General features: G+C 39.9%; 3 long non-coding RNA genes across 3 annotated transcripts; all 3 read right to left on the reverse strand.

The window, feature by feature from the left end:
* Positions 1-2,317: 2,317 nt before the first annotated feature.
* On the reverse strand, positions 2,318-4,888 carry LOC142500883 (uncharacterized). The gene is made up of 3 exons (XR_012803331.1): positions 4,707-4,888; positions 3,215-3,262; positions 2,318-2,595 (listed from the first exon to the last, which is right to left on the reverse strand). It is a non-coding gene; the product is annotated as an uncharacterized LOC142500883 (long non-coding RNA).
* A 6,755-nt stretch (positions 4,889-11,643) lies between these two features.
* LOC142500884 (uncharacterized) lies at positions 11,644-14,170 on the reverse strand. The gene is made up of 3 exons (XR_012803332.1): positions 13,992-14,170; positions 12,540-12,587; positions 11,644-11,920 (listed from the first exon to the last, which is right to left on the reverse strand). It is a non-coding gene; the product is annotated as an uncharacterized LOC142500884 (long non-coding RNA).
* Positions 14,171-20,874: 6,704 nt separating this feature from the next.
* On the reverse strand, positions 20,875-23,320 carry LOC142501128 (uncharacterized). Its single transcript, XR_012803425.1, has 3 exons — positions 23,139-23,320; positions 21,674-21,721; positions 20,875-21,150 (listed from the first exon to the last, which is right to left on the reverse strand). It is a non-coding gene; the product is annotated as an uncharacterized LOC142501128 (long non-coding RNA).
* Positions 23,321-24,739: the final 1,419 nt, after the last annotated feature.

The raw sequence follows: 24,739 nt of genomic DNA on the forward strand, positions 1-24,739 counted from the left end.
CCTTATGACCTATTCATTGAGCAGAATTACACTGCTTACTAGCTATGGGCCATAATTGTCCCAGGCCTGAAATGCTGATTGTGTAAGGCTCATGTCTATGCTTTTTCTATATTACAGTTTGGAGGTGTGTGAATATATATTAGGGATGGCCAGTTGAAGTCAGCCCCTATACAAATGTGATTTGGAGCATTTCATCCACATTGAACAAGTGCAGCAATCTAAAAATGTTATATGGTTTGTAAATAACACAAAATGCCATCATAAATATATATGACAGTAAGTGTATTTAAATTGTGTCTTGATCCCACTGTCTTCACTTCTGGTGTTTCCAACAAACCAAAATTGTAGTATAGGAAATCAGAACTGTTAATCAAATCATAGTTTCCATGTAGTGCTCCATTATATTTAAAACCAGAGACAGAACATGAAACACAGACACAGCTCAGTGCACATCCAGTGAAACCTATACACGGTACAGTGCCTAATATGTATAGATATCTTTTGAATAAAATGGTCTTTTAGTTTAACATTTTGGCCAAAGTGTTGTAAGCCCTTGAGCCACTACACGGTAGACCACATCTCAAGGGTACCTAACACTAATATAAATTCTTAATAACCTGTGCATTAAAAGGAAGAATGATTTATAATAAATCTGTCAAAATTAGTTGCATTGTTATAAGTCTGATTGAAGCTCTTATTTACCTGTACATTACCAGGAAAAGCACTCTGTATTAGATTTGTCACAACAAACTGCAAGCGAGCAAGTTCCCCTGAGAGTGGGAGATGCAATGGAGTGAGCTTTAAGCCATTTAAATGTGGGAGGGGGTAAGCTTCAAACTAGGTAGGAGGAGCCACTCTCCAATCAGCTAAGACCAGCTGAACAAGAATTGTAAAACATACAGGACACCTACAAGCTCATATGGAACCCCCAAAATAACCACAACATTTATATAAGCATATAAGTGTCACAGAGGAGTTCTACTGAGCATGGCAATATATATTTAAAACCAGAGATAGAACATGAAACACAGACAGAGCTCAGTTCACATCCAGTGAAACCTATACACGGCACAGTGCCTAAATATATATGTATAGATATCTTTTGAATAAAATGGTCTTTTAGTTTAACATTTTGACCAACGTGTTGTAAGTCCTTGAGCCACTACACGGCAGACCACATCTCAAGGGTATCTCAATTATATAAATATATTTATAATATTATATGTGTGTCTAGCAGGGACTTATCACTGTTGAGAAAAACGGTCTCTAAATCTAGCAGTGTGCTGGTTAATTGCACAGGCAATAAACAGACTCCATCTGGCTGATTAGGACTGTTAGAAAAAGCCTGATTTAAGTAACAGGAAGGAGAATTCCTTAGCCCACAACTAGACTGACCAGAGGAAAATATGTCTTGATTCACACAGAAGAGCTGCATGCTGACAGCAAGACAAGGGGACACTGCATTTCCATATAAGAGACTTTCTGTTTGGACTGTTGAAGGTGTGTGTGTGTGTGTGTGTGTGTGTGTGTGTGTGTGTGTGTGTGTGTGTGTGTGTGTGTGTGTGTGTGTGTGTGTGTGTGTGTGTGTGTGTGTGTGTGTGTGTGTGTGTGTGTGTGTGTGTGTGTGTGTGGTGGTAATTAGCTTAGCTACACACCCAGTTAAAGAGGGCTGGAGTAAAGGTGTAGATATTCTCCAAAGCGGAGTAGGTCTTTATTTTGTTTATTTTTAATGTTTTGCCGTGTTATTTTAATTGCACCTTAAAAACGGTCTCCTTTGCCACAGTACCTCTGCGCACATCTCCTACACTGTGTTACATAACTAACAATACATTGTAGGATTGCTGCTAAAACAATATTTAGTGCAGAGTAATGTTGCAGTTTCCTCTGTCATTACTAAAGGTCCTATGGAAGTAAATGCAAATATTGGATCTGTTTTATCACTCATACATTGAATAAGATGACACTTTATGGCGGTGTTGTCAATTCAGTTAAGTGAACATGTACTATATGTCTTCAGTGAACAATATGGTGGCACCCCTTTGTGGACTACTAGTTTAGTATTAGGGGTTAACAGCATTAATGGGTAAACTGTATGGGATCACTCAGGCCACTCCTCTCCTCATCATGTGATGAAGATGACTTGTCAGAAAGGGATAGTCCCACCTTTGTATGTCATGTGACCATTTATGTCACTATAGGGAGATAGAAGGGTATATGTAGAATTGTGCCTATGTTCTAGAAACAGGATCTTTAGCATTGTTCTAAAATGTACAGCACATCAGAGTATTACGTTAAAGAAGAAATCAGGAAACATTAATAGATTTTAGGATTGCATTCTTTAATCATATTGGATTCATTCATGAAATCCTTTCTTACAGAATGAGTGAATGCCAGTAGAATTGGCTTTCACAGGATAGTCAGAGAAGTTATGATTAACTTGACTTTATTAAATAGATATCGAGGTCTTTCAGGCGGTGTCTTGGGATAGCAGAAAGAGGACCATTTGTGACATTGCGATCCTTTCTTCTTAACACTTCTTTACACATTTGGGGTCCTGGTGAGGGTGACACTTCTGTGGGGCTGGCTTGCATGGATCTAAAGAGAGAACGGACATAAAGCATTAGCAGGAGAAGTCTCTGACATCACTGAGAAGACTGATAGCATTTTTATTTCATAGATTATATTCCCAGACATGGCTGCTTTCCTATTTATCAGGTAGCATTCTTGATTTTTAGTTTCATTGTAGGATCAGGTTGTGGTAGATATTCGGAGACCAACCTCAGAGTTTTTAACTTTGTACAGTAGGTCTCGTCTTCACCTGTACTCAGTAACTGATATAAAGCTAAAAATATGTCATGTTCTACATTCGATTTGATAACCATTTCCTTGTTCCAATCTATCTCAAAGAAAGGTTAGAGGATTCCTATCATATAAAAAAAATGTAAACTGGTTTCTGATCAAAGCGCACATCTGTAGTTCTGCTCTCTCTTCCGATAGATGTGCAAAGATTGATGAAAGACATGAAGAAGTAAGGTATTGCTTTTGATGCCTGGTTGTGAGGTGTGACAGGCAACTTATAACAGGCTCTTCTACTAGTTCTCCAAAGGGGGAAGGTCAAAATACATTAAAATAGTAGAAGGGACACAATATTATTACAATGTAATTTTAGATTTATATGTGTCATTAGCATAATAAAGCGTGAGGTTTCCAGTACCTTGGCATTGTGGGGCTGGTTCATGGCAGTGTGGCTTTGGCTTGCAAGCTGAAAAAAGGAAGAAAACAAATATATATCAATTATTGTTTCTGGAACGGAAAGTGACATATGTATAAATACATTAAACAGTTGTGTCCGACTCTTCACACCACATGTACTACCTTTACAGGTGTGATATGCTCAGAAACATGTAATGATGGGATTTAGAGAGTGGTAGTCATGCAAGTCCCACAATTATACCACAAATGTACAACAAACATACAGCAGAGTTTTTATTTTATTGTAATAGAACCACTTTTACACCCTCTAAACTATTCCCAAAACTTACACCCAGAGCTACAGTGTTAATCTCTATAATGATTGCTTCTCGTTTAATTAATTACCTACGGGCTATTACACTATTATGTATAATATGTATTGCAATGTCAAATCTTGTTTAACTGCTAACATTAGTTAGATATGAGTATAAGCCAATTTATAGACTTAGTTTCAAACCATACACTCTATTCTCTCCAATAGAACTTAATCAAATTGCACGAAGATAAACCATTTTGCATCAATCTAAATGTTAATGTTTCAGTTTTATCTCCAACTTCTCCTTACATCCAACATTTCACCCATTGCAAAATACAATCAGTGTGTCATTCCCTTTGGATGTTTAATATTTATTTATATCTAGAGATGGGTGAATTGTTTGGGCAGATTTGAATATGCCGCGGATCACTGGTTCCTTTGGTCCGTGGAATTCTGCGGATCAGTCTCAAAAATGGTAATTCGCAGTTTGCTGATTTTTTTTTTTAACACCGACAATCTATCCGCGGATTCTACAAACTGCTGATGGATTTCAAGAATCCAATCTGCAGATTCAAAAATGTCACCTGCTGATTGCTGAATTCACTGATTAAATTCTTTAAATTCACCAGTTGATTGTATGCAATGGCGGTTTTGGATTTATCCACGCTGATTGAAACTGTAACAATCTGTTGTTGGATTTTGTACCACAGAACGGATTTTGAATGGTAAATTCAGAAAAATTAGGAAACTAATTTGGACTGGTTCACCCACCTCTATTTATATTTATATAAGGTAGAAGAAGTGGCTCAGTGAGTAAAGACACTGACTTGCTCCTTGTGACCTTGGGCAAGTCACTTTATCTCTCTGTGTCTCAGGCACCAAAAACATAGATTGTAAGCTTCATGGGCCAGGGACTGTGCCTGCAAAATATCTCTGTAAAGTGCTACATAAAACTAGCAGCGCTATACAAGAACATGCTATTATTATTATTATTATTATTATTATTATTATTATTATTATTATTATTATTATTATAATAACTATTGTTGAAAAGTGAAAACAAATAAGAGAAATCCTGGTTCAACTTATTTTCAAGTGAACATACAACAGTAATTTTTAAAGAAAAATCCCCAAAATCCATTCACCATATTTACAGTATTAAACAAATAAAGAATAAAGTCTAAGACATGATACTCACGGTCTTGGCATTGCTGTGGTGGTGGGCATGGTTTGCATGGGTCTGGTTTGCATGGGTCTGGGCATTGTTTATGATGTCCCTTGGTTCCAGACATGGTTATCTCGGGTAGAGTTCAGTAGACTTTACTTCAGGAAAAAAGGAAGTGATGGATTCTACAGCTGTGTCTGGTCTGTCTCATCTCACCTCTTTTATACACAAAGGAGTGAGAGCCACATGTCAGTTATGAAACATTGTTCTTCCTGGTGGAGTCATTTACATTCCTCAAAACCCTAAAAATAATGACATTGTAAGTATTTGCATGTCATTATTTTGTTTTATTTCCTTGAGTACCGGGTGTGTCCTATTTAAACCAGCACTTCCAGACTGAATTACAAAAACTTCCATCCTCTTATATGTCTCATTGGATGATTCTACTAATGGAATGACCATGTGCAACATTTCATTAATGAGAAGAGAAGGTATTTATTAATGTAGCCCTCTTTCCCCCACCCTAAGTGAGACTGGCATGGGTAGGTGTATCTGACTACTTATCAGTGTGGTGTTGAACCTGTTTGGCAACCAGGAGGGCTGAGTTTCTGCCACAGGGAACCTGGGGTATATACTTACACTCGGTGCAGCGCCTCCACTGATGAGGGATCCCAACGTGGTGGGAGTGTGCCCTCACCAGAACAACCATACAATAAATACACACAATGAGAATAAACAGTATTTTCTGAGCATGAACTGTAACTTCAATGAAACTCTCTTTGAATAACATCAATACATAATTACATCATATGAATAACATTGCAAAACCCTGAATCATCCCATCACCATCCCCTCAGCCCACATTTCCATCATTGCATCACCCTCTGTCCTTGGTGTACCAATGTGCCAGGGCACTAACCTCTGAGTGTCCACCAGCAATAGAGTTAATATGAATGTGAGGGATAGCGCTTCCCTGTGTTGGGGCCCGTTGGTGCACTTAGTATACTACCTCCCTGCTCATTGTCCTAACCAGGATAATCCTTGAATGATCAACCACTCCGCAATGTGATCCCACACTGCGTAGCACGGCTCTCTGTAGAACTGGATACACACGCTGACTCCCCAGGGGAGGGATCCCCAGTCGGATGATCCCTTGAGAACAGTCTCTGCTATGGAGTCAGATATCCTTTCAGCTATCATGCTGTACTGACAGGCAGGCACTGTCCTGCAGCAGCTCTCTCTATCTCTCTCTGAGTATGGTGAAGGAGTCCCTGTTTTAAGGCAGTCCCTATAACATACAGTATTCCTCTACAGTGGCTCAGGGACTAACTGGGCCCTGTGGTATACCTCTACCCTAGTCCCTGAATGCAGAAGATCTCTTACTGTCGATTCTGTCTGATCCCAGACTCTGGCAGTTCACCACGTGCAACTGGCACTGGTAATATTACATAACACTGTGTAACTTGGAAAGCAACCGCCCTTCTTTCTATGAGGGTCCTTTCCCTGACATAGCCAAAGCCAACTACTCTGGCTGCACTGCAAACAACACTGTTGCAAGACCTGAGCAAGGGTTATAAGGAATGAAAATTTAGTGCTAAAATGGAGTCCATGGAAAAGATGGCGAGAGAAAGCTATTTGAGTAAACGCTCTGCGACTGTCGCCATACAGTCTGCATACAAAGAGAGGGTCACCCGATGCAGGGGAAATCTCAAGACCACGCGGTCCATAGAAAGACTGTACTTGGAAAAAGTCCTCCTCGAGCAACTGAGGAGTGCTGATCTCAAGCACCTTCTGGAGGAGACACTAATAACCGGGAGAAGGGTCTCCAATCCCAGCGGGACTGAGGGTTCTCATACTCCATCCACTCTCATTCGAACCGCAGAGATATCTCAAGTGAGAGTGGAAGGATGGGCCTTGGACATGGTAAGCCCGAGCCTCCCACAAACAGCGTAGGTCTGTAACAGGAACTTATCACTGTTGAGAAAAACTGTCTCTACATCCAGCAGTGTGCTGGTTAATTACACAAGTAATCAACCAGACTCCATCTGGCTGATTAGGAGTGTTAGAAAAAGCCTGATTTAAGAAACAGGAAGGAGATTTCCTTAGCCCACAGCTGGACTGACCAGAGGAAAAGATGTCTTGATTCACACATAAGAGCTGCATGCTGACAGCAAGACAAGGGGACAAGGGGACACTGACATTTCCATAGCACACAAGGGTGTGGACCCAGGAGAGCAGAGAGGCCTTCCCCTACAGCTACAAGAACAGATAAGAGACTTTCTTCTTGGACTGTTGAAGGTGTGTGTGTGTGTGTGTGTGTGTGTGTGTGTGTGTGTGTGTGTGTGTGTGTGTGTGTGTGTGTGTGTGTGTGTGTGTGTGTGTGTGTGTGTGTGTGTGTGTGTGTGTGTGTGTGTGTGTGTGTGTGTGTATGTGTATGTGTGGTGGTAATTAGCTTAGCTACCCACCAGCTAAGGTAATACAGTAGAACAAAGTTCTGGTAAATAGTGCTCTAATGACTGTGGTAACTAGTCTGAATAAGACAAACAATACACGTAATCTTGATTGAAGAATTTCCTCAAACAGGAATGTGCGAGTGTACAGTGGCGGCTGAGCTGACTCTAATGCGTCCTCCACCGCAGTGCACGTGCAATGCGCGTGGTGACGCGGTTTGTCCGCGTGTCACTGTGACGCCGGTGTCATGTGGCGCGCCCGCTTCATGGCTTCCCCGGCTTCCCCGGCTTCCCCGGCTTCCCCGACACCCCCTGAAGTTGAAGCAGGGTAAGCGGGGTTATGGGGAACCAGAAGGGGCACAGCAGGAGCAGCCAGGGGGTCGGGAGGGGAGAGGAAGATGCGCGCGAGGGGAGGGGAGTGCAGGGAGGAGATGCGGCTGGCGCGCGGCCAAGTTCGGCGCTACCCGAACTAAGCCCCGGGAAATTACGGACATTTGTTAGACTGAAAGTGGCCGCAGCAGTAGTGAGTACTGGGTACACAGGTAAGCGCTAAGCAATAAGACACATATATAATGTCCTGGTAGGTGCTGTAGATGAAGGTATAATAACTCCACTAAGTCACTTCCAAGTAGGAATGCATCTCAAGCGCTGACATCCACCATGTGTATATATCCCAGTAACCAATTGAAAGGTAACTCACATGCGTTGTCCTGGTGTTCCTCTGTGGGCATGCATCCCCTGGAATCAGTAGAATGGTGACCCCCGAGAAGGTAAGGTGAAGCGGAGCACAGCCGTGCCAATGAGGGATACTTCAGGATAACAGCCGATCAGATAAAAACTTCTTTATTTGGACAACATGGTGCAGACAGGAAAGCTCTTACGCGTTTCACGCCACGATTGGCGCTTCGTCAGAGAGTACAGAGTGTCGACTCGGTGCCCCTTCTTGTACCCAATATCTGCCTACCAGAAATGACGCGGTAAGGCATTCTTCCGCCCACCGGAAGTGACTCAACCAAGCATTGCATAATCCTAATTTGCTTGAGTCCGTACACCGGAAGTGGTGTAACAGGACAAGCCACGCTGACAGATCTTTACTAACATAACCAGTTACCATAGAAATGACGTTAGCAGCGTCACCACAGGGTGGGGGATGAACCAAAATTAACATAGGTCGCAAGAAAGGGCACACATGTGATAATACCCCGCAGACAATAACAATAACAAAGACTATCAATGCGGGAGTATAATAATATAAAAACAAAGTAAAAACAATGAACAATGTTCTGAGAAAACATAATGTAAGTCTCTTGGATATGTTTAAAAGTATACTTATAGTCAAAATAACAGTAAACCTATTGTAAATACAATAATACTAGTAATAAGCAGTTAAACTATTATATCAGTTAGTCCAAGAATGCCTTTTTCAAAATGTCAAATATATAGTTTACATAGTCAATTAAATCTATGAATTGGGGATGCAGATAGTAAATAATAAGTCCCCTGTAATATATAACACACAAAAGAGACTATAATATAGATAATGAATGGAAATATCAACAAATCTATATTAAAAAAATAGTTGATATGAGAAAGATTCAAATGAACCAGATACCCATTAGAGGAAATATAATACTCATATAATAGACACATATAGTACGAAAAATTCAAACTATTTCTAATAATACACAAGTAATCATAATTAAAACTTATGTAAAGGGAGAACATCCTATCCCAAAAAATGTTTCAATTCCCAATCAGTATTTATACCCCCGGGTGATAATGACCCGAGGGTATAAATCCAAAACATTTCTCTTTTATTGAGGGCTGCTTCTCTGTTACCTCCTCTAGCATGTTTGGGAATTTGTTCTAAGGCCCTAAATGTAAAGGTACTAATGGAACCTAATGGACAATTGGAAAAATGCTTAGATACAGGTAAACTAAGATCATTCTTTTTAATAGAGCGAAGATGTTCAGAAATCCTGATTTTTAAGGGACGTATAGTCCTGCCGATGTAAATACTTCCACACATACAATTTAATTTATAAACATAATTGGTGGTACAGGTCATAAATTGTTTGATTTTGTATGTTTGTCCCGTATGTTTACATTCAATGCTTGAAAGGGGTATTGCATATTTACAATAATTGCAGTTTCCACATTTGTGGAACCCCTTTGGAAAATTCTGTTTTTGTTTATTTCGATTTGATACAAATAGACTTGGGGAAAGATGATAACCAATTGTTTTGGCTTTTTTATAAACAAATTTTGGAGTGTTTCGAACTACGGTGGCCAAATCCTTATCAAGATGTAATATTTTCCAGTGTTTTTCTACAATCGTTCTTATTTGACTGGATTTATTACTATAAGTAGTAAAAAACAATGGAGTTTCTTCACATTTATTAGTAGTCTCATTATGTCTCTTTGTCCTATCAACATTTGGTTTTATTTAGTAAATCTGAGCGATTAGTTTGTAATGCTCACATATATGCAGTATAAATGTCACGTTCGGAATATCCTCTATTTCTAAATCTATTATTTAGTATCTCTGACTGTTGTATAAACAATTCTTCAGTGGAACATATCTTTCTTAGTCTAAGATATTGTCACACAGGGATACCACACAATAAGGGTCTACGATGATTACTGTTAGCTCTTAGCAAAGAGTTGCGGGCATTAGGTTTGCGAAATATGTCTGTCTGAATAGTACAGTTAACATCAATGTACAAATTCACATCTAAGAAACTAATATGATTAATATGAATTGATGAAGAGAATTTTAAATTGAATGTATTTTTATTCAGGTAGTCAATGAATGCCATTAATGTAGTATAGTCTCCACTCCATATCAGGATTAGATCGTCGGTATATCGACGGTAAAAAATTATATTATTACGAAAAGGATTAGTGTCACTGAAAATGGGAATATTTTCCCAGTAGCCCATAAAGAGATTCGCGTAAGAGGGTGCAAAGGAGGTGCCCATAGCAGTGCCTTGTTTCTGAAGATAATAGTGCTGATCAAATAAAAAATAATTGTGCTGTAATAGAAATATAATGCAATCTAATAAAAATGTGATTTGTGGAGTGTGTAAATTAGAAGAATTAAGAAAATGTGTAAATGCTAGAATACCCAATTGGTGACTAATAATGGTATATAAAGACGTAACATCTAATGTTACCCAAAGATAAGTGCGATACCAAGGAATATCTTTAATCATAGTTAACAAATGTGATGAGTCTCTGAGATAGGAGGGGAGAGTTTTTACCAATGGCTGTAACTAAACATCCACGTACCTAGACACACCATCTCCCAAAGATCCAATACTCAAAATAATTGGTCTGCCTGGAGGGCATTCCAGAGATTTATGGATCTTTGGGAGATGGTGAAAAATAGGCACAGTTGGAAACCGATTAAGCAGATATTGTGACTCCTGATTGGATAATACCCGCAACTCTCTGCCAAGATCAACTAATGTGTATAATTCTGTAAGGTACAATAGTGTGGGGTCCTTCTCCAATCAACAATAGAAGTTGTTATCACTTAATTGACTCATAGCTTCATTGTCGTAATGGTCTTTAAGCATGACCAAAACGGCACTGATGATGCCTTACCGCGTCATTTCCAGTAGGCAGATATTGGGTATAAGAAGGGGCACCGAGTCGACACTCTGTACTCTCTGACGAAGCGCCAATTGTGGCGTGAAACGCGTAAGAGCTTTCCTGTCTGCACCATGTTGTCCAAATAAAGAAGTTTTTATCTGATCGGCTGTTATCCTGAAGTATCCCTCATTGGCACGGCTGTGCTCCGCTTCACCTTACCTTCTCAGGGTCACCATTCTACCCACCAGTTAAAGAGGGCTGGAGTAAAGGTGTTGATATTCTCCAAAACGGAGTAGGTCTTTATTTTGTTTATTTTTAATGTTTTGCCATGTTAAAGGAATAAAGCCTTATTTTAATTTCACCTTAAAAACGGTATCCTTTGCACATAGTACTTCTGCACACATCTCCTACATTGTGTTACATAACGAACAATACATTGTAGGATTGCTGCTAAAACAATATTTATTGCAGAGTAATGTTGCAGTTTCCTCTGTCATTACTGAAGGCCCTATGGAAGAAATGCAAATATTGGATCTGTTTTTCCACTCATACATTGAATAAGATAATACTTTATGGCAGTGTTGTCAATTCAGTTAAGTCAACATGTACGGTATGTCTTCAGTGAACAATATGGTGGCACCCCTTTGTGGACTACTAGTTTAGTATAAGGGGTTAACAGCATTAATGAGAAAACTGTATGGGATCACTCAGCCCACTCCTCTCCTCATCACGTGATGATGATGACTTGTCAGAAAGGGATAGTCCCAACTTTGTATGTCATGTGACCATGTATGTCACTATAGGGAGTTAGAAAGGTATATGTTGAGATTGTCCCAATGTTCTAGAAACAGGATCTTTAGCATTGTTCTAAAATGTACAGCACATCAGAGTATTACGTTAAAGAAGTAATCAGGAAACATAAATAGATTTAAAGATTGCATTTTTAATCGTGTTGGATTCATTCATGAAATCCTTTCTTACAGAATGACTGTATGCCAGTAGAATTGGCTTTTACAGGATAGTCAGAAAACGTATGATTAACTTGATTTTATTAAATAGATAACATGGTCTTTCAGACGGTGTCTTGGGATAGCAGAAAGAGGACAGTTTGCGACATTGCGATCCTTTCTTCTTAACACTTCTTTACACATTTGGGGTCCTGGTGAGGGTGACACTTCTGTGGGGCTGGCTTGCATGGATCTAAAGAGAGAACGGACATAAAGCATTAGCAGGAGAAGTCTCTGACATCACTAAGAAAACTAATAGCATTTTTATTTCATAGGTTGTATTCCCAGACATGGCTGCTTTCCTATTTATCAGGAAGCATTCTTAATTTTTAGTTTCATTGTAGGATCAGGTTGTGGTAGATATTCGGCGACCAACTTCAGAGTTTTTAACTTTGTACAATAGGTCTCGTCTTCACCTGTACTCAGTAACTGATATGAAGCTAAAAATATATCATGTTCTACATTCAATTTGATAACCATTTCCTTGTTCCAATCTATCTCAAAGAAAGGTTAGAGGATTTCTATCATATAAAAAAAATGCAAACTGGTTTCTGATCAAAGCGCATATCTGTAGTTCTGCTCTCTCTTCCGATGGATGTGCAAAGATTGATGAAAGACATGAAGAAGTAAGGTATTGCTTTTGTTGCCTGGTTGTGAGGTGTGACAGGCAACTTATAACAGACTCTTCTACTAGTTCTCCAAAGGGGGAAGGTCAAAATACATTCAAATAGTAGAAGGGCCACACTATTATTACAATGTAATTTTAGATTTATATGTGTCATTAGCATAATAAAGCGTGAGGTTTCCAGTACCTTGGCATTGTGGGGCTGGTTCATGGCAGTGTGGCTTTGGCTTGCAAGCTGAAAAAAGGAAGAAAACAAATATATATCAAGTATTGTTTCTGGAACGGAAAGTGACATATGTATAAATACATTAAACGGTTGTCTCCGGCTCTTCAAACCACATGTATTGCCTTTACAGGTGTGATATGCTCAGAAACATGTAATGATGGGATTTAGAGAGTGGTAGTCATGAAAGTCCCACAATTATACCACAAATGTACAACAAACATACAGCAGAGTGTTTATTTTATTGTAATAGAACCACTTTTACACCCTCTAAACTATTCCCAAAATATACACCCAGAGCTACAATGTTAATCTCTATAATGATTGCTTCTCATTTAATTAATTACCTACTGGCTATTACACTATTATGTATAGTATGTATTGCAATGTCAAATCTTGTTTAACTGCTAACATTAGTTAGAAATGAGTATAAGCCAATTTTTAGGCTTAGTTTCAAACCATACACTCTATTCTCTCCAATAGAACTTAATCAAATTGCACGAAGATAAACCATTTTGCATCAATCTAAATGTAAATGTTTCAGTTTTATCTCCAACTTCTACTTACATCCAACATTTCACCCATTGCAAAATACAATCAGTGTGTCATTCCCTTTGGATGTTTAATATTTATTTATATCTAGAGATGGGTGAATTTTTGTGCAGATTTGAATATGCCGCGGATCACTGTTTCCTTTGGTCCGTGGAATTCTGCGGATCAGTCTCAAAAAGGGTAATTCGCAGTTTGCTGATTTTTTTTTTTTAACACCGACAATCTATCCGCGGATTCTACAAACTGCTGATGGATTTCAAGAATCCAATCTGCAGATTCAAAAATGTCACCTGCTGATTGCTGAATTCACTGATTAAATTCTTTAAATTCACCAGTTGATTGTATCCAATGGCGGTTTTGGATTTATCCACGCTGATTGAAACTGTAAAAATCTGTTGTTGAATTTTGTACCACAGAACGGATTTTGAATGGTAAATTCAGAAAAATTGGGAAACTAATTTGGACTGGTTCACCCACCTCTATTTATATTTATATAAGGTAGAAGGAGTGGCTTAGTGAGTAAAGACACTGACTGGCTCCTTGTGACCTTGGGCAAGTCACTTTATCTCTCTGTGTCTCAGACACCAAAAACATAGATTGTAAGCTTCACGGGCCAGGGACTGTGCCTGCAAAATGTCTCTGTAAAGTGCTACATAAAACTAGCAGCGCTATACAAGAACATGCTATTATTATTATTATAACTATTGTTGAAAAGTGAAAACAAATAAGAGAAATCCTTGTCCAACTTATTTTCAAGTGAACATACAGTACAACAGTAATTTTAAAGAAAAATCCCCAAATATCCATTCACCATATTTACAGTATTAAACAAATAAAGAATAAAGTCTAAGACATGATACTCACGGTCTTGGCATTGCTGTGGTGGTGGGCATGGTTTGCATGGGTCTGGTTTGCATGGGTCTGGGCAATGTTTCTGATGTCCCTTGGTTCCAGACATGGTTATCTCGGGTAGAGTTCAGTAGACTGTACTTCAGGAAAAGAGGAAGTGAAGGATTCTACAGCTGTGTCTGGTCTGTCTCAACTCACCTCTTTTATACACAAGGAGTGAGAGCCACATGTCAGTTATGAAACATTGTTCTTCCTGGTGGAGTCATTTACATTCCTCAAAGACCCTAACAATAATGACATTGTAAGTATTTGCATGTCATTATTTTGTTTTATTTCCTTGAGTGCCGGGTGTGTCCTATTTAAACCAGCACTTCCAGACTGAATTACAAAAACTTCCATCCTCTTATATGTCTCATTGGATGATTCTACTAATGGAATGACCATGTGCAACATGTCATTAATGAGAAGAGAAGGTATTTATTAATGTAGCCCTCTTTCCCCCACCCTAAGTGAGACTGGCGTGGGTAGGTGTATCTGACTACTTATCAGTGTGGTGTTGAACCTGTTTGGCAACCAGGACGGCTGAGTTTCTGCCACAGGGAACCTGAGGTATATACTTACACTCGGTGCAGCGCCTCCACTGATGAGGGATCCCAACGTGGTGGGAGTGTGCCCTCACCAGAACAACCATACAATAAATACACACAATGTGAATAAACAGTATTTTCTGAGCATGAACTGTAACTTCAATGAAACTCTCTTTGCATAACATCAATACATAATTACATCATATGAATAACATTGCATTACCCTGAATCATCCCATCACCATCCCCTCAGCCCACATGTCCATCATTGCATCACCCTCTGTCCTTGGTGTACCAATGTGCCAGGGCACTTAACCTCTGAGTGTCCACCAGCAATAGAATTAATATGAATGTGAGTGATAGCGCTTCCGTGTGTTGGGGCCCATTGGTGCACTTAGTATACTACCTCCCTGGTCATTGTCCTAACCAGGATAATCCTTGAATGATCAACCACTCCGCAACGTGATCCCACACCGCGCTGCGCGGCTCTCTGTAGAACTGGATACGCACGCTGACTCCCTAGGGGAGGGATCCCCAGCCGGATGATCCCTTGAGAACAGTCTCTGCTATGGAGTCAGATATCCTTTCAGATATCACCCTGTACTGACAGGCAGGCAGTGTCCTGCAGCAGCTCTCTCTATCTCTCTCTGAGTATGGTGAAGGAGTCCCTGTTTTAAGGCAGTCCCTATAACATACAGTATTCCTCTACAGTGGCTCAGGGACTAACTGGTCCCTGGGGGTATACCTCTACCCTAGTCCCTGAATGCAGAAGATCTCTTACTGTAGATTCTGTCTGATCCCAGACTCTGGCAGTACACCACGTGCAACTGGCACTGGTAATATTACATAACACTGTGTAACTTAGAAAGCAACCGCCCTTCTTTCTATGAGGGGCCTTTCCCTGACACAGCCAAATCCAACTACTCTGGCTGCACTGCAAACAACACTATTGCAAGACCTGAGCAAGGGTTATAAGGAATGGAAATTTAGTGCTAAAATGGAGTCCATGGAAAAAATGGCATGAGAAAGCTATTTGAGTAAATGCTCTGTGACTGTCGTCATACAGTCTGCCTACAAAGAGAGGGTCACCGATGCAGGGGAAATCTCAAGACCACGCGGTCCATAGAAAGACTGTACTTGGAAAAAGTCCTCCTCGAGCAACTGAGGAGTGCTGATCTCAAGCACCTTCTGGAGGAGACAATAATAACCTGGAGAAGGGTCTCCAATCCCAGCGGGACTGAGGGTTCTCATACTCCATCCACTCTCATTCGAACCGCAGAGATATCTCGAGTGAGAGTGGAAGGATGGGCCTTGGACATGGTAAACCCGAGCTTCTCACAAACAGCGTAGGTATGTAACAGGGACTTATCACTGTTGAGAAAAACTGTCTCTACATCCAGCAGTGTGCTGGTTAATTACACAAGCAATCAACCAGACTCCATCTGGCTGATTAGGACTGTTAGAAAAAGCCTGATTTAAGAAACAGGAAGAGATTTCCTTAGCCCACAGCTGGACTGACCAGAGGAAAAGATGTCTTGATTCACACATAAGAGCTGCATGCTGACAGCAAGACAAGGGGACAAGGGGACACTGACATTTCCATAGCACACAAGGGTGCAGACCCAGGAGAGCAGAGAGGCCTTCCCCTACAGCTACAAGAACAGATAAGGACTTTCTTCTTGGACTGTTGAAGGTGTGTGTTTGTGTGTATGTGCGTGTGCGTGTGCGTGCGTGCGTGCGTGCGTGCGTGCGTGTGTGTGTGTGTGTGTGTGTGTGTGTGTGTGTGTGTTGGTAATTAGCTTAGCTACCCACCAGTTAAGGTAATACTGTAGAACAAAGTTCTGGTAAATAGTGATCTAATGACTGTGGTAACTAGTCTGAATAAGACAAATAATACACGTAATCTTGATTGAAGAATTTCCTCAAACAGGAATGTGCGAGTGTTCAATGGCGGCTGAGCTGACTCTAATGAGTCCGCCACCGCAGTGCGCGTTCAATGCGCGTGGTGACGCGGCTTGTCCGCGCGTCAATGAGAGGCCGGTGTCACGTGGCGTGCCCGCTTCCCAGGATTCCCGGCTTCCCCGACATCCCCTGAAGTTGAAGCGTGGTAAGCGGGGTTACGGGGAAGCAGAAGGGGCACAGCAGGAGCAGCCAGGGGGTCAGGAGGGGAGAGGAAGATGCGCGCGAGGGGAGGGGAGTGCAGGGAGGAGATGCGGCTGGCGCGAGACCAAGTTCGGCGCTACCCGAACTAAACCCCGGGAAATTACGGGCATTTGTTAGACTGAAAGTGGCCGCAGCAGTAGTGAGTACTGGGGTACACAGGTAAGCGCTAAGCAATAAGACACATATATAATGTCCTGGTAGGTGCTGTAGATGAAGGTATAATAACTCCACTAAGTCACTTCCAAGTAGGACTACATCTCAAGCGCTGACATCCACCATGTGTATATATCCCAGTAACCAATTGAAAGGTAACTCACATGCGTTGTCCTGGTGTTCCTCTGTGGGCGTGCATCCCCTGGAATCAGTAGAATGGTGACCCCCGAGAAGGTAAGGTGAAGCGGAGCACAGCCGTGCCAATGAGGGATTCTTCAGGATAACAGCCAATCAGATAAAAACTTCTTTATTTGGACAACATGGTGCAGACAGGAAAGCTCTTATGCGTTTCACGCCACGATTGGCGCTTCGTCAGAGAGTACAGAGTGTCGACTCGGTGCCCCTTCTTATACCCAATATCTGCCTACCGGAAATGACGCGGTAAGGCATTCTTCAGCCCACCGGAAGTGACTCAACCAAGCATTGCATAATCCTGATTTGCTTGAGTCCGTACACCGGAAGTGGTGTAACAGGACAAGCCACGCTGACAGATCTTTACTAACATAACCAGTTACCATAGAAATGACGTTAACAGCGGCACCACAGGGTGGGGGATGAACCAAAATTAACATAGGTCGCAAGAAAGGGCACACATGTGATAATACCCCGCAGACAATAACAATAACAAAGACTATCAATGCGGGAGTATAATAATATAAAAACAAAGTAAAAACAATGAACAATGTTCTGAGAAAACATAATGTAAGTCTCTTGGATATGTTTAAAAGTATACTTATAGTCAAAATAACAGTAAACCTATTGTAAATACAATAACACTAGTAATAAGCAGTTAAACTATTATATCAGTTAGTCCAAGAATGCCTTTTTCAAAATGTCAAATATATAGTTTACATAGTCAATTAAATCTATGAATTGGGGATGCAGATAGTAAATAATAAGTCCCCTGTAATATATAACACACAAAAGAGACTATAATATAGATAATGAATGGAAATATCAACAAATCTATATTAAAAAAATAGTTGATATGAGAAAGATTCAAATAAACCAGATACCCATTAGTGGAAATATAATACTCATATAATAGACACATATAGTACGAAAAATTCAAACTATTTGTAATAATACACACGTAATCATAATTTAAACTTATGTAAAGGGAGAACATCCTATCCCAAAAAATGTTTCAATTCCCAATCAGTATTTATACCCCCGGGTGATAATGACCCGAGGGTATAAATCCAAAACATTTCTCTTTTATTGAGGGCTGCTTCTCTGTTACCTCCTCTAGCATGTTTGGGAATTTGTTCTAAGGCCCTAAATGTAAAGGTACTAATGGAACTAATGGACAATTGGAAAAATGCTTAGATACAGGTAAACTAAGATCATTCTTTTTAATAGAGCGAAGATGTTCAGAAATCCTGATTTTTAAGGGACGTATAGTCCTGCCGATGTAAATACTTCCACACATACAATTTAATTTATAAACATAATTGGTGGTACAGGTCATAAATTGTTTGATTTTGTATGTTTGTCCCGTATGTTTACATTCAATGCTTGAAAGGGGTATTGCATATTTACAATAATTGCAGTTTCCACATTTGTGGAACCCCTTTGGAAAATTCTGTTTTTGTTTATTTCGATTTGACACAAATAGACTTGGGGAAATATGATAACCAATTGTTTTGGCTTTTTTATAAACAAATTTTGGAGTGTTTTGAACTACGGTGGCCAAATCCTTATCAAGATGTAATATTTTCCAGTGTTTTTCTATAATAGTTCTTATTTGACTGGCTTGATTGCTATAAGTAGTAATAAACAATGGAGTTTCTTCACATTTATTAGTAGTTTCATTATGTCTCTTTGTCCTATCAACATTGGTTTTATTTAGTAAATCTGCGCGATTAGTTTGTAATGCTCACATATATGCAGTATAAATGTCACGTTCGGAATATCCTCTATTTCTAAATCTATTATTTAGTATCTCTGACTGTTGTATAAACAATTCTTCAGTGGAACGTATCTTTCTTAGTCTAAGATATTGTCCCACAGGGATACCACGCAATAAGGGTCTACGATGATTAATGTTAGCTCTTAGCAATGAGTTACGGGCATTAGGTTTGCGAAATATGTCTATCCGAGATGAATAGTACAGTTAACATCAATGTACAAATTCACATCTAAGAAACTAATATGATTAATATGAATTGATGAAGAGAATTTTAAATTGAATGTATTTTTATTCAGGTAGTCAATGAATGCCATTAGTGTAGTATAGTCTCCACTCCATATCAGGATTAGATCGTCGATATATCGACGGTTAAAAATTATATTATTACGAAAAGGATTAGTGTCACTGAAAATGGGAATATATTCCCAGTAGCCCATAAAGAGTTTCGCGTAAGAAGGTGAAAAGGAGGTGCCCTAGCAGTGCCTTGTTTCTGAAGATAATAGTGCTGATCAAATAAAAAATAATTGTGCTGTAATAGAAATATAATGCAATCTAATAAAAATGTGATTTGTGGAGTGTGTAAATTAGAAGAATTAAGAAAATGTGTAATAGCTAGAATACCCAATTGGTGACTAATAATGGTACAGTATATAAAGACGTAACATCTAATGTTACCCAAAGATAAGTGCGATACCAAGGAATATCTTTAATCATAGTTAACAAATGTGATGAGTCTCTGAGATAGGAGGGGAGAGTTTTTACCAATGGATGTAACTAAACATCCACGTACCTAGACACACCATCTCCCAAAGATCCAATACTCAAAATAATTGGTCTGCCACGAGGGCATTCCAGAGATTTATGGATCTTTGGGAGATGGTGAAAAATAGGCACAGTTGGAAACCGATTAAGCAGATATTGTGACTCCTGATTGGATAATACCCGCAACTCTCTGCCAAGATCAACTAATGTGTATAATTCTGTAAGGTACAATGGTGTGGGGTCCTTCTCCAATCAACAATAGAAGTTGTTATCACTTAATTGACTCATAGCTTCATTGTCGTAATGGTCTTTAAGCATGACCAAAACGGCACTGATGATGCCTTACCGCGTCATTTCCGGTACGCAGATATTGGGTATAAGAAGGGGCACCGAGTCGACACTCTGTACTCTCTGACGAAGCGCCAATTGTGGCGTGAAACGCATAAGAGCTTTCCTGTCTGCACCATGTTGTCCAAATAAATAAGTTTTTATCTGATCGGCTGTTATCCTGAAGTATCCCTCATTGGCACGGCTGTGCTCCGCTTCACCTTACCTTCTCAGGGTCACCATTCTAACCACCAGTTAAAGAGGGCTGGAGTAAAGGTGTAGATATTCTCCAAAACGGAGTAGGTCTTTATTTTGTTTATTTTTAATGTTTTGCCATGTTAAAGGAATAAAGCCTTATTTTAATTTCACCTTAAAAACGGTCTCCTTTGCACATAGTACTTCTGCACACATCTCCTACATTGTGTTACAGTACATAATGAACAATACATTGTAGGATTGCTGCTAAAACAATATTTATTGCAGAGTAATGTTGCAGTTTCCTCTGTCATTACTGAAGGCCCTATGGAAGAAATGCAAATATTGGATCTGTTTTTCCACTCATACATTGAATAAGATAATACTTTATGGCAGTGTTGTCAATTCAGTTAAGTCAACATGTACGGTATGTCTTCAGTGAACAATATGGTGGCACCCCTTTGTGGACTACTAGTTTAGTATAAGGGGTTAACAGCATTAATGAGAAAACTGTATGGGATCACTCAGCCCACTCCTCTCCTCATCACGTGATGAAGATGACTTGTCACAAAGGGATAGTCCCACCTTTGTATGTCATGTGACCATGTATGTCACTATAGGGAGTTAAAAGGGTATATGTAGAGATTGTCCCAATGTTCTAGAAACAGGATCTTTAGCATTGTTCTAAAATGTACAGCACATCAGAGTATTACGTTAAAGAAGTAATCAGGAAACATAAATAGATTTTAAGATTGCATTTTTAATCGTGTTGGATTCATTCATGAAATCCTTTCTTACAGAATGACTGTATGCCAGTAGAATTGGCTTTTACAGGATAGTCAGAAAAGGTATGATTAACTTGATTTTATTAAAAAGATAACATGGTCTTTCAGACGTGTCCTGGGATAGCAGAAAGAGGACAGTTTGCGACATTGCGATCCTTTCTTCTTAACACTTCTTTACACATTTGGGGTCCTGGTGAGGGTGACACTTCTGTGGGGCTGGCTTGCATGGATCTAAAGAGAGAACGGACATAAAGCATTAGCAGGAGAAGTCTCTGACATCACTAAGAAAACTAATAGCATTTTTATTTCATAGGTTGTATTCCCAGACATGGCTGCTTTCCTATTTATCAGGAAGCGTTCTTGATTTTTAGTTTCATTGTAGGATCAGGTTGTGGTAGATATTCGGAGACCAACCTCAGAGTTTTTAACTTTGTACAGTAGGTCTCGTCTTCACCTGTACTCAGTAACTGATATGAAGCTAAAAATATATCATGTTCTACATTCGATTTGATAACCATTTCCTTGTTCCAATCTATCTCAAAGAAAGGTTAGAGGATTCCTATCATATAAAAAAAAATGCAAACTGGTTTCTGATCAGAGCGCACATCTGTAGTTCTGCTCTCTCTTCCGATGGATGTGCAAAGATTGATGAAAGACATGAAGAAGTAAGGTATTGCTTTTGTTGCCTGGATGTGAGGTGTGACAGGCAACTTATATGTGTCATTAGCATAATAAAGCGTGAGGTTTCCAGTACCTTGGCATTGTGGGGCTGGTTCATGGCAGTGTGGCTTTGGCTTGCAAGCTGAAAAAAGGAAGAAAACAAATATATATCAATAATTGTTTCTGGAATGGAAAGTGACATATGTATAAATACATTAAACTGTTGTCTCCGGCTCTTCAAACCACATGTATTGCCTTTACAGGTGTGATATGCTCAGAAATATGTAATGATGGGATTTAGAGAGTGGTAGTCATGCAAGTCCCACAATTATACCACAAATGTACAACAAACATACAGCAGAGTTTTTATTTTATTGTAATAGAACCACTTTTACACCCTCTAAACTATTCCCAAAACATACACCCGGAGCTACAGTGTTAATCTCTATAATGATTGCTTCTCATTTAATTAATTACCTACGGGCTATTACACTATTATGTATAATATGTATTGCAATGTCAAATCTTGTTTAACTGCTAACATTCGTTAGAAATGAGTATAAGCCAATTTATAGGCTTAGTTTCAAACCATACACTCTATTCTCTCCAATAGAACTTAATCAAATTGCACAAAGATAAACCATTTTGCATCAATCTAAATGTTAATGTTTCAGTTTTATCTCCAACTTCTCCTTACATCCAACATTTCACCCATTGCAAAATACAATCAGTGTGTCATTCCCTTTGGATGTTTAATATTTATTTATATCTAGAGATGGGTGAATTTTTGGGGCAGATTTGAATATGCCGCGGATCACTGTTTCCTTTGGTCCGTGGTATTCTGCGGATCAGTCTCAAAAATGGCAATTCGCCTTTTGCTGTTTTTTTTTTTAACACCGACAATCTATCTGCGGATTTCACAAACTGCTGATGGATTTCAAGAATCCAATCCGCAGATTCAAAAATGTCACCTGCTGATTGCTGAATTCACAGATTAAATTCTTTAAATTCACCAGTTGATTGTATCCAACGGCGGTTTTGGATTTATCCACGCTGATTGAAACTGTAAAAATCTGTTGGTGAATTTGTACCACAGAACGGATTTTGAATGGTAAATTCAGAAAAATTGGGAAACTAATTTGGACTGGTTCACCCATCTCTATTTATATTTATATAAGGTAGAAGAAGTGGCTCAGTGAGTAAAGACTGGCTCTTTGTGACCTTGGGCAAGTCACTTTATCTCCCTGTGCCTCAGGCACCAAAAACATAGATTGTAAGCTTCACAGGGCCAGGGACTGTGCCTGCAAAATGTCTCTGTAAAGTGCTACGTAAAACTAGCAGCTCTATACAAGAACATGCTATTATTATTATTATTATTATTATTATTATTATTATTATAACTATTGTTGAAAAGTGAAAACAAATAAGAGAAATCCTGGTCCAACTTATTTTAAAGTGAACATACAACAGTAATTTTTAAAGAAAAATCCCCAAATATCCATTCACCATATTTACAGTATTAAACAAATAAAGAATAAAGTCTAAGACATGATACTCACGATCTTGGCATTGCTGTGGTGGTGGGCATGGTTTGCATGGGTCTGGTTTGCATGGGTCTGGGCAATGTTTCTGATGTCCCTTGGTTCCAGACATGGTTATCTTGGGTAGAGTTCAGTAGACTATACTTCAGGATAAAAGGAAGTGAAGGATTCTACAGCTGTGCCTGGTCTGTCTCAGCTCACCTCTTTTATACACAAGGAGTGAGAGCCTCATGTCAGTTATGAAACATTGTTCTTCCTGGTGAAGTCATTTACATTCCTCAAAGACCCTAAATAATATGACATTGTAAGTATTTGCATGTCATTATTTTGTTTTATTTCCTCTAGTCCCGGGTGTGTCCTATTTAAACCAGCAATTAAAGACTGAATTACAAAAACTTCCATCCTCTTATATGTCTCATTGGATGATTCTACTAATGGAATGACCATGTGCAACATGTCATTAATGAGAAGAGAAGGTATTTATTAATGTAGCCCTATTTCCCCCACCCTAAGTGAGACTGGCGTGGGTAGATGTATCTGACTACTTATCAGTGTGGTGCTGTACCTGTTTGGCAACCAGGAGGGCTGAGTTTCCGCCACAGGGAACCTGGGGTATATACTTACACTCGGTGCAGCGCCTCCACTGATGAGGGATCCCAACGTGGTGGGAGTGTACCCTCACCAGAACAACCATACAGTAGATACACACAATGTGAATAAACAGTATTTACTGAGCATGAACTGTAACTTCAATGAAACTCTTTTTGCATAACATCAATACATAATTACATCATATGAATAATATTGCATCACCCTGAATCATCCCATCACCATCCCCTCAGCCCACATGTCCATCATTGCATCACCCTCTGTCCTTGGTATACCAATGTGCCAGGGTACTTAACCTCTGAGTGTCCACCAGCAATATGAATGTGAGGGATAGCGCTTCCCTGTGTTGGGGCCCGTTGGTGCACTTAGTATACTACCTCCCTGGTCATTGTCCTAACCAGGATAATCCTTGATTGATCAGCCACTCCGCAACGTGATCCCACGCCGCGCTGCGCGGCTCTCTGCCGAACTGGATAACATGCTGACTCCCCAGAGGAGGGATCCCCAGGCCAGATGATCCCTTGAGAACAGTCTCTGCTATGGAGTCAGATATCCTTTCAGCTATCACACTGTACTGACAGTCAGGCACTGTCCTGCAGCAGCTCTCTCTCTCTGAGTATGGTGAAGGAGTCCCTGTCTTAAGGCAGTCCCTATAATATACAGAATTCCTCTACAGTGGCTCAGGGGACTAACTGGGCCCTGGGGTATACCTCTACCCTAGTCCCTGCATGCAGAAGATCTCTTTCTGTAGATTCTGTCTGATCCCAGACTCTGGCAGTTCACCACGTGCAACTGGCACTGGTAATATTATATAACACTGTGTAACTTAGAAAGCAACCTCCCTTCTTTCTATGAGGGCCCTTTCCCTGACACAGCCAATGCCAACTACTCTGGCTACACTGCAAACAACACTGTTGCAACTAGCTATCCTGCTCAGCTAAAGTGGCAGCCTCCCTATCTGGGGTCTGTCCCTAGCTGCAGTAACACACTGGTGACCCAGGGCAATCTGT

This window comes from Ascaphus truei, chromosome 8 (genome assembly GCF_040206685.1).
Source record: "Ascaphus truei isolate aAscTru1 chromosome 8, aAscTru1.hap1, whole genome shotgun sequence".
Classification (NCBI taxonomy): domain Eukaryota; kingdom Metazoa; phylum Chordata; class Amphibia; order Anura; family Ascaphidae; genus Ascaphus; species Ascaphus truei.